Source organism: Triticum aestivum, chromosome 5D (genome assembly GCF_018294505.1).
Source record: "Triticum aestivum cultivar Chinese Spring chromosome 5D, IWGSC CS RefSeq v2.1, whole genome shotgun sequence".
NCBI classification, from domain to species: Eukaryota; Viridiplantae; Streptophyta; class Magnoliopsida; order Poales; family Poaceae; genus Triticum; species Triticum aestivum.
Genome location: NC_057808.1, coordinates 129,818,703 through 129,830,386, shown reverse-complemented (window position 1 = coordinate 129,830,386; position 11,684 = coordinate 129,818,703).

Sequence of the window (11,684 nt, the reverse complement as noted above, 5' to 3'; positions counted from 1 at the left end):
GTAGAGAAGGAAGTGTGAGCTAGCATGACACATGTGCACAGTGCTTACCCATGTACTGCATGTGCTGTCGAAAGGGCTGAGGATTGTCGTTCGATCTTGGAGCATCCAACGGTGCAGACGTACGATCCGTGGGGTTTGGGTTCTGGCCAATCAGAACACACGACTCAGATCACACACGTAGCAGGGGGGAGCGGGGGCATCGGCCTCGGTTTGGTAGGCACACAACTTTCGTGAGTGAACCGTGTGCTATTTGAAAACATTTCGTGAGAAGAATTTCGGTTTTTAAATCCCCGTAAATCCAAAACTCACCCGGAAATCGTGAAACTTGGCATGGTGTCACGACATGGCACATATATGCTGAGGAATTTTTTTCATCCATTTTGGCGCAAGTTTTATTACAAGCCTCTTACAAACCGGAGCTTCTCTCAAAGAAGCCTCGTGGTTCCGATAGGGAAACATGTCCCCCTTGTTGGCAAAATGATAATCACTGCCTGTTTTCGCCTTGTATTTTCTTATACGGGCAACACGGAATGACAGGATATCCATGCTGAAATTTAAACTTATTCAGGGTTTGTCGTGGAATTGTCACGGCAGATGTCCTCGAACTAGGACTTAGTCGTGGAGCCATCGCAACCAGGAAGCTTGAAGGGGTTATGCGGGACAAGGAACACGAGGGTTTATACTGGTTCGGCCCCTTACGGTGAAGGTAAAAGCCTACGTCCAGTTTGAGGTGATCTTGATTAGGGTTACGATCGCCAGGGAGCTAAACAGCTATGCTCGGCTCTCGATGAGGTTGTTGTCGCCCTTGAACCGCTGCCGGGTCGTCCCTTCATATAGGGAGGCTGACGCCCAGCAGCCCTTAGAGTCCCGGCCGGCTCATAAGAACATCCGGCTCGGACTCTAAACTATACTTGCCTTACACTACAAGTCTACTATAATAATGACTGTAACTACAGGCCCTAAGCCATATCCGGGTCTCATCCCATCTCTGGCCCATCGTATTGAAACATGGCTCCGGGCTTCTGGCAATGACCATCCGAAGAGTAACCCGGCCCCTCCTGGCGGGTGACTCTAAGGTCTATATCCTCAACATTAGGCCCCAGATTGATTTGAGCCGGCTCATGTCAATCTTCAACTCTGCCAACAGAGAAAATCTCTGGCTCACCATTCATGTGAAAGCCATAACCCGGAGTGACGTCATCCTCTGGACTCCGGATAATCCGCCGTGACGTCATCCTCCATTAAGTCCGTTTTTTACTCCGCCAGATCCGCAACGGATCTTTGCTTTTACTGTCTTTCCGAAAATCGAGGCGTCGTGAGGGGGAGATAACCACGCCGTGGTCTCCTTGAATCTCGCGCCCACTTATGACTCTGCCTTATAAATAGGCCGGCCCAACGCTCTTTTCTCACGCTCTCCTTCTTCCTCCTCGCGCCGTCGCTCCTCTGCCCGAGCTCCGCCGCTGCCGCCGCCGTCGCGCCCCTGGTCTTCATCAACCCGGCCGCTGCATCACCCTGATTCGGACCAGATTCACGGCAGTGACCTCCGCTCTTTCCAACTCCGGTGAGTCTCCTTTACCCTGTCAGATAGATCTACTGTAGGGTTCATCTTGTGTTCTTCGCGTTCATCACCATTGCCGCAAACCTCAGTAGCTCTTGTAGTCACCGCACTCGGTTGGTTTTTAACCTCGCATAAAGTCAGTGCGGTAGATGTTTGAGATCCATTTCAACTGCAAAAAACCCTCTTTTTACTGCATAAGAACCATGTTCAATCCTCAAGAACTTCTTCTGCTTCTGTTTTTTAGGTCTAGAAAATTTTCATTTCACCCGACCATCTTGATCCAAAAAAGTTACTGCAATATGTGAAACCTGTTTTACCACACTTAGTAAAAACTGCAGCCCTTGAATCTTGGCGGCTTACATCTCCGGTTTAAAGAAAACATGCGCCATAAAACTTTCCGGTTTAAAGAAAACTACGCTCCGTAGAATCCTCCGGCTTAACTGTGGTAAGCCGTAGATGACCAACTTACTCTGAATGCTCCTTCGGCTTAAATAATCCACCATATCTGAATATATATCATTAGTCCCCTTCATAAGCCGCCACCTTAGTTTGAATGATAGAACTCCGGCTTATAATTAACCCGGATACTTTTCTCTTTATCATAGACCCCCAACCTTCACCATGCCTCCCAAGGCTCCCGTCACTTGCAACTGGATGAGATCCAACGTCACTGACGAGACCCTGGCCAATTTCGCTAAGTCCGGATATCTGCCCAAGAAGGAAGTGATGTCCTACCGTGCCCCTGATCCGTCAGAAGAAAAACCACAGCCGAGGGACGGGGAGGTAGTGATCTTTGCGGACCATATGAGCCGGGGCTTCGCACCGCCCGACTCAAAATTCTTCCGGGACATGCTCAACTTCTTTGACCTTCGGCCTCAGGATATAGGACCCAACTCCGTATCCAACATCTGCAACTTCCAAGTCTTTTGTGAAGTGTATCTTGGAGAAGAGGCAAGTCTGCTGCTCTTCAGAGAGCTGTTTTATTTAAACCGCCAGAATGAGTGTGCCAACGGGCCAAGTCTGGAATTAGGCGGCATCTCCATCCAGCGGCGTAGGGACTGTCTGTTCCCTTACGCAGAGCCGCCGAGCCACCCTAAGCACTGGAATATGACTTGGTTCTACTGCCAAGATACGTCCCCGGCTGAGGAGAACCCGCTGCCCGGCTTTTGCCCAACGCGCCTAGAGCCGACTCATCCGCTATCCGACAAACTGACTGCCGCGGAACGCCAGCCTCTGCTTCCAACGATCAATAAGATCAAGGCCCTGCTAGGCAACGGTCTGAATGGAATTGACCTGGTCCGGGTCTGGATCTCTTGGCGGGGTGATCCCATTGAGCCGCCGCCCCGGCTTAATGTGTGAGTACACCGGGCGAAAGGATGACCCGCAGAGGCACAGTCGCAATGATCTTCCAGAAGATGTTGCTGAGGAGGAGACCAAGGCTCTTCTAAACGAGAGCTTGGCAGATTGCGGAAGAACCGGGCTAGCCCCCTTCTGCAAGATCAATCCAGCCCCAGCGGTAAGCCGCTGACTTTAACCTTTATCTTCGTCTGCATACTACCTTCAACTGAACCATCTTAAGAATCAATCATTGTACCTTTCAGGCTGATGATAAATTCTGGCGGGTCAAATATGACCATGAGGCGGCCAAGAAGGCCCGGAAAGCAAAGAAAGCCGCCAAGAAAGCCGCCCCTCGCAAAAAGGGAAGCAGACCCACTGCTTCGGAGCTACTGCAATTAAGCGACAGCTCCGAGTCAGAGGTAATCCTTAAACCTTTAAAACTCTTGCCATATTTGTTGTTTGTTGCTGTCCGCCTTATCAACATTTGCTCATTGACAGGATGACACCGGCGCCAGTAACCCGGTGGTTGAAGAGGTAATGTCACTTTCCTCCGACTCGGAGCCTTTGCCACAGCTGAAAGTCCGAAGAGTAACCCGGAAAGTAAGCTTTTCACATCCATTAGCTCATCAAGACCCTCAATTTCTTTTGAAGCAGCAGGTTCATGAAAGTCGGCGTCACACCCGGGCCCGCAAAGACACCGACCTCTCCGCCGGGTTACCCGACGCAACCAGAAAGCGTCGCACTGAGGTTTTTTCTCACCTGTACCCCTTTCATCCGTTGGCGGGTGTTATCCGTCAGCCACTCAACTCTTCTGACTCCAATTATCAGGAGACCTCCCCCTCTTCGGGTGACTCCATGCAGTCAAGTCTGCCGGCCTTCAAAACTGCACCCGGGTAACAACAATATCCTTTCATTATCTGTCTGTACTTACTCTTTGTATGCCTAACACTTCTGCCTTTTCAGTGCCCAGGCAAAGCTCACCAAAAGAGCGAAGAAGACCAGGTCAGCCGGAGTGCCAGACTTGCCTGAGCCGGAGGCGACGGCTCAAGAGCCGCCAGCTGCCTCCGGCCCCGAAGCCACCATTCCAATGGACACGGCGCCTGAAGCCCCTGCCCCAACTACCAAAACAACAACCGAAGCGTCGGTTAACCCGGAGGCTTCCGGCTCAGCCCCACCAGCAGACGACCCGGACGTGGTAATCACCCGGACGGAATTCGTTGAGCCGGGGAGACCGACCGCGTTGGCCAAATGCTCCGCGAAGGGGGAGTTGCTGCAGCCCCACCGGGTGAATCTGGACCTCTCCAGCTACACCGACTTGAGCATTGGAGAGCTTGTCTCTGGCTACATCAGCCAAGTTCACAAGAGCCGGGACGCCGAGATCGCCATGGTCAACCAGATCCAACAAAAATCTGAGGTATCCTTCTACTGTCTTCTTACTTACTGCATAGTGACCCTTGTCATGCTAGCCCCCAAGTCGACGACTTATACTTGAATATGTTGTAGACTTAGGTCCCGGCTTACTCAATTGAGCCGGCAGTACGTAGATAGATACGTTCAATATGCATTAGCCCCCAAGTGCCAAGTGTCTTTGCTTGGAAAACACTTGGGACTTATATAATGACTGTTAATAACCCGGAAATATATGCAGGCTGTTGGCAAAAAATTAGAGTCGGATCTTGCGGATCTCAAGAGCCGGCTGAAGACACAGGAAATGGAGACTCGGAAGGCAAACGCCAAGTTTGTCTCCAGCATCGCCGCTCAAGAGAAGCTGAAGACCGAATTTGATGCTGAGCAGAAGGCCTGGGCTGAGGAGAAAGCCGCACTGGTGACCCGGGCGGAACAGGCGGAGAAGGCGCTCTCTGAGAAAACCGCCGAGCTCTCCGGCCTAAAGCCGCCATCTTCGGTAAGTCGCCTCACCGGCTTTCATCCATGTTAGAATGTTTACATCTCCTGATTCATCCTTGTCACCGGCTTATCTGATGTTGTTAAACAGGTCCCAGAAGCGCCAACCTTAACCAGAGCGTGGTCACCAAGTTAAAGGCCGTGTACACCCTGGTGGAATAGCTCTACACCGGGTCACAGCGTGCCTTAGCTGTGGTGGCCCTATCCAACGAGGTGCCAACTCATCTAGCCGAAGTCCTGCGCCGGCTCGCAGTTCTGCCGCAGCGGATCCAGGAGCTACGACGAGCATCCGCGAGAGCCGGAGCAATCGCCGCGCTGAGCCGGGCCAAGGCATTCCTGCCGGAGCTAGACCCGGCAGACATCGCCCTGGGTTACCCAAGCCTGAAGGAAGACGGCTCAGCCTTCGACCAGAAGGACTTCGCGGCATGTGTGAAGGCTGTACGCCCGGTGGCCACCCTCATCGGGAACGACACCGACTTAACCAAGTATCAGCCGGGGTACAATGCGGAGAATCAGAGGATTCCAACCCCTCGCTATGAAGCTCTTAATCTGATTCCTCCGGCTCGTCAGCACACCTTCGCCCCAGAGATTGACCCGGCCGGGTTAATTGACGAAGAAGCCCAATTCGAAGCTCTCAGCAGCATCAACTGGAAATCATCAACCTTCGAAGTCTTGGGATCAGCCAGAGGAGAAGACCGGAATGAGCCGGGGACTTCAACTCAGCAGGCGTCATAAGTTAGCGGGCGGCTTATCAAACATTGTTCCATCTTTTAGACTTGAAGAATTATTGTAATAGAGTAAGTGCAACAGTTTATCTCTGCCGTGCCATCGTGCATGTTTTTAAATGCGAAAGTCTTTTGAATTTATCCCTTTGATGTTTTTCCGGGTCATAATCATCCCTGTGTTCTTCTCAACCTCAAAAGGTGCCTTGAAGTATCTGCATGGAAAAGGCAAATCACAAGTCTCGAGGCGGCTTACTGCCCTGAGAATCAGGTGTTTGAGATAAATAACCCGGAAGATGAATCAAAAAAGATTGGTCCTTAAGTATACTCTGAACATAGCCAAAATAACACACTGAACAACCTGTATGCATCTTTCGGTTTAAATAACCCGGGCAACAAGGTTGACATCTTAACTCTGATTTTACTTGCCTTAATGACACCCATGACGTGCAACTAACACTGTAAACCAAAGTTAAGCCGGCAAGTGAGACCCGGCCATGCACACCTCAGAATAAACTTGTGAAAAAGCAGAAGAACTTAGGGGCTTCCGGTTCGAATACGACCAAAGACCCGGCCCCAAGGGGTTAAGCTAAGATTCGGATATGATCATATAGCCCCCAGTGGGTGTGGCGATGCCAATCAAAGGGTACCGACAGCTATGTTCTCTTTGGTTCAAATACGACCCATGTTTGAACAGGAAGCCCCCAAGTGATTCTTAAAATTGTTTAACGACGCTGATTCGAATACGATCCACGTCGGTTCTCAGAGGGGTTAAACTATGATTCAAATATGACCAAAGGTAACCTCCCAATGAGCTCGGCACTTTGCCAATCAAGTGGGTATCGACAGCTATGTTCTCTTTGGTTCGAATACGACCCATGTTTGAACAGGAAGCCCCCAAGTGACCTTACTGCTTACGGCTAGATTCGAATACGACCATAAGCCGGATCCTCCTTTAAGTCAGCATGTAAAAAAGAAACACACGCATATTTGGAGGAGAAAAAAGGACAGAGGTCCTGCTTTATTGCTTATCATGATATATACATGTCTGAGATAAATATGTACACCACGAGAGCCGGTAGCTCAAGTGTAGTAAGGCCGAAGCTGAGCTATATTCCACGGCCGACGGGTCTCCTCCTCAGATTTACGCGAATCTTTATGCTCCCGAATATCAATGAGGTAATATGACCCGTTGTGCAAGTTCTTGCTGACCACAAAGGGCCCTTCCCAAGGTGGGGATAACTTGTGTGCATCTGTTTGATCCTGGATGAGCCGGAGCACAAGGTCGCCTTCCTGGAAGACCCGGGATTTGACCCGGCGGCTATGATAACGGCGCAGGTCTTGTTGGTAAATCGCTGAACGGGCTGCTGCCACATCACGCTGTTCTTCCAACAAGTCCAGAGCATCTTGGCGCGCCTGTTCATTATCCGTCTCAACATAAGCCGCCACACGAGGTGAATCGTGACGGATGTCACTGGGGAGGACTGCTTCTGCTCCATAAACCATGAAGAAAGGCGTGAAGCCTGTAGACCTGTTAGGAGTAGTGTTGATGCTCCATAAGACGGAGGGCAACTCCTCCACCCAACAACCCGGCGTCCGTTGCAAAGGGACCAAAAGCCGGGGCTTGATGCCCTTCAGAATCTCCTGGTTAGCTCTCTCAGCTTGACCATTGGATTGGGGATGAGCCACTGAGGAAACATCAAGTCGGATATGCTCTCGTTGACAAAACTCTTCCATAACGCCCTTGGATAGATTGGTTCCATTGTCAGTTATGATGCTGTGCGGAAAGCCGAAGCGGAAAATCACCTTTTTCATAAATTGAACCGCTGTGGCTGCATCGCACTTGCTAACTGGCTCAGCCTCCACCCACTTCGTGAATTTGTCAACTGCCACCAAGAGGTGGGTCTTCTTATCCTTGGACCGTTTAAAAGGCCCAACCATATCAAGCCCCCAGACCGCAAAGGGCCAAGTGATTGGGATCATCCTCAACTCCTGAGCCGGCACATGAGCCCGTCGTGAGAACCTTTGGCAACCATCACATTTACTGACCAAGTCCTCTGCATCAGCATAAGCCGTCAGCCAATAAAAACCATGACGGAAAGCCTTGGCCACAAGAGATTTTGAACCGGCATGATGGCCACAATCCCCTTCATGGATCTCGCGCAAGATCTCTTGACCTTCCTCAGGAGAGATACAATGCTGAAATGCCCCTGAAACACTGCGATGATGCAACTCGCCATCGATAACAATCATTGACTTAGCCCGCCGGGTTATTTGCCTGGCCAGAGTTTCATCCTCAGGCAACTCTCCCCGGGTTATATAAGCCAGATATGGCATTGTCCAGTCTGGTATGACATGAAGAGCCGCCACCAGTCGTGCCTCCGGGTCAGGGATAGCCAAGTCCTCCTCTGTAGGCATCCGAACCGAAGGGTTATACAGGACATCCAAGAAGGTGTTAGGCGGCACCGGTTTTCGCTGGGAGCCTAGCCGGCTTAAAGCATCAACCGCCTCGTTCTTCCTGCAATCAATGTGCTCCACTTGGTATCCCTGAAAGTGCCCAGCAATGGCATCAACCTCGCGGCGATAAGCCGCCATGAGAGGATCCTTAGAATCCCAGGTGCCTGATACTTGTTGAGCCACCAAGTCTGAGTCACCAAAGCACCTTACCCGGCTTAAGCTCATCTCCTTAGCCACCCGAAGACCGTGGAGCAAAGCCTCGTATTCAGCCGCATTGTTAGTGCAAGGAAACATCAACCGTAGCACATAATGGAATTTGTCACCTTTAGGGGAAGCCAATACAACACCAGCCCCGGAGCCCTCCAGCTGTCTGGACCCATCAAAGTGAATAGTCCAATAAGTGTTATCTGGCCTTTGCTCAGGCACTTGTGACTCTGTCCAGTCATTGATAAAATCCACCAGAGCCTGAGATTTAACAGCAGTGCGTGGCACATATTTGAGGCCATGAGGTCCAAGTTCTATAGCCCACTTAGCAATTCTCCCTGTAGCCTCTCTGTTCTGGATAATATCCCCAAGAGGGGCAGAACTGACCACAGTGATGGGATGACCCTGAAAATAATGCTTGAGCTTCCGGCTCGCCATGAACACACCATATACGAGCTTCTGCCAATGCGGGTACCGCTGCTTGGACTCAATAAGCACCTCGCTGACATAATAAACCGGCCGCTGAACCGGATGCTCCTTACCCGTCTCCTTGCGCTCCACCACAATAGCCACACTGACGGCTCGTGTGTTTGCCGCCACATACAGTAGCAAGGGCTCCTTATCAACCGGAGCAGCAAGGACGGGGGGCTCTGCCAGTTGCTTTTTCAAATCCTCAAAAGCGGTATTAGCTGCATCATTCCAGACAAAGTTATCAGTTTTCTTCATCAACTGATATAAGGGCATAGCCTTCTCACCCAAACGGCTTATAAACCGGCTTAAAGCAGCGATACGACCCGCCAAACGCTGAACGTCATTTATACACGCCGGTCTAGCTAAGGAGGTGATGGCCTTGATCTTCTCCGGGTTAGCCTCAATGCCTCTGTCCGAAACCAAGAAGCCCAGTAGTTTGCCTGCAGGAACACCAAAAACACACTTGACCGGGTTAAGCATCATCTTGTAGACCCGGAGATTATCGAAGGTTTCCCTTAAGTCATCTATCAGGGTTTCCTCCTTGATGGATTTAACCACAATATCATCCACGTAAGCGTGAACATTGCGCCCGATCTGTTTATGAAGACAATTCTGTACACAACGCTGGTAAGTCGCCTGTGCACACTTGAGTCCAAAGGGCATAGACACATAGCAGAAGGCTCCAAAGGGAGTGATGAACGCCGTCTTCTCCTGGTCCTTAACTGCCATCTTAATCTGATGATACCCGGAATAGGCATCCAAGAAACTTAAGCGTGCACAACCTGCCGTAGCATCAATGATTTGATCAATACGGGGGAGAGCAAAAGGATCAGCCGGACACGCCTTGTTCAAGTCCGTGTAGTCCACACACATCCGCCAGGTGCCGTTCTTCTTGAGTATGAGCACCGGGTTAGCCAACCACTCCGGGTGAAAAACTTCAACAATGAACCCGGCCGCCAAGAGCCGGGCCACTTCTTCACCAATAGCTTTCCGCCTCTCTTCGTTAAACCGTCGAAGGAACTGTCTAACCGGCTTAAATTTTGGATCAACATTGAGAGTGTGCTCAGCGAGTTCTCTAGGTACACCTGGCATGTCAGAAGGTTTCCACGCGAAGATGTCCCTATTCTCACGGATGAACTCGATGAGCGCGCTTTCCTATTTCGGGTCTAGATTTGCACTGATGCTAAACTGCTGAGACGAGTCACCTGGAACGAAATCAACAAGTTTAGTCTCATCAGCTGATTTAAATTTCATTGCTGGTTCATTCTCCGTGGTTGGATTTTTTAGAGAGGTCATATCTGTTGGGTCAACATTGTCTTTGTAAAACTTCAACTCCTCTGTAGCACAAACAGACTCTGCATAAGCCGCGTCGCCTTCCTCGCACTCTAGAGCCACCTTTCGGCTGCCGTGAACCGTAATAGTCCCGTTGTGACCCGGCATTTTGAGCTGTAAGTACACATAGCACGGCCGTGCCATGAACTTGGCATAAGCCGGCCGTCCAAATATAGCATGGTATGGACTTCTTATCTTGACCACCTCAAAGGTCAGCTTCTCCACCCTGTAGTTGTTCTCATCACCAAAAGCCACTTCCAATTCGATCTTGCCGACTGGATAAGCCGACTTACCGGGCACCACACCATGGAAGATAGTGTTTGACTGGCTGAGGTTCTTATCGACTAGCCCCATGCGACGAAAAGTCTCATAATAAAGGATATTGATGCTGCTGCCTCCATCCATGAGTACCTTTGTGAACTTATAGCCTCCCACCTGAGGAGCCACCACTAAGGCCAAGTGGCCCGGGTTATCCACCCGGGGAGGGTGATCCTCCCTACTCCACACTATAGGCTGCTCAGACCACCGTAAGTAGCGTGGAACCGCCGGCTCAACAGCATGAACAACTCTTTTGTGAAGCTTCTGATCCCGTTTGCACAAACTGGTGGTGAACACATGATACTGTCCACCGCTAAGCTGCTTTGGGTTGGTCTGGTAACCCCCCTGCTGCTATTGACGACCCTGACCAGACTGTTGATTAAAGCCCCCTTGACCGTTCTGAGGACCGGAATTTGAGCCGCCGCCCGGGCCATGAAAGCCGCCGGCGCCTGAGCCGCCGCCCGGGCCATTGTAGCTCTTAAAGGCCTTCATGATCGCGCAATCTTTCCACAGGTGAGTCGCCGGCTTCTCTCTAGAGCCATGCCTTGGACAAGGTTCATTCAACAGCTGCTCCAGCGTTGGACCTGACCCGCCGCCTCGGGGAGGGGGCCTCCCCTTGCGTCGTTGATTATTACCTTGGGAGTTGGCGTTGGCTACAAACTCTAGGCTGCCATCGGCCTTACGCTTGCCTCCTCCTTGGTTCCCCGGGTTAAACTGAGGACCCTTGCCGTTGCCATTCTTCTTTCCCTTCACTGCCCTTTCATCGTCTGAAGGGGGATCCTTGGTACCATCGGAATCGGCGTACTTGACAAGAGCCGCCATTAGGGTACCCATATCGGTGCAGTCGCGCTTGAGCCGCCCAAGCTTCATTTTAAGGGGCACAAAGCGACAGTTCTGTTCCAACATTAAGACTGCAGAGCCGGCATCCATCTTATCTGATGAATGTATGATCTCCTTGACCCGGCGAACCCAATGGGTCGTGGACTCACCCTCCTCCTGCTTACAGTTAGTCAAATCCACAATTGACATAGATTGCCTGCAGGTATCTTTGAAGTTTTGAATGAACCGGGCTTTCAGCTCAGCCCAAGACCCAATGGAGTTCGGCGGTAACCCTTTCAACCACGTGCGGGCAGTTCCATCTAACATCATGGTGAAATATTTGGCCATGGCCGCCTCACTGACCTCCAGCAATTCCATAGCCATCTCGTAACTCTCAATCCAAGCTGCGGGTTGTAAGTCCGCTGTATAGTTAGGCACCTTCCTAGGGCCCTTGAAGTCCTTAGGTAGACGTTCATTACGGATGGCTGGTACCAAACAAGGGACACCCCCGGTCCTGGTAGAAATTCCCACATCAACGGACGTCGTCGGATAAGCCGGGGGGG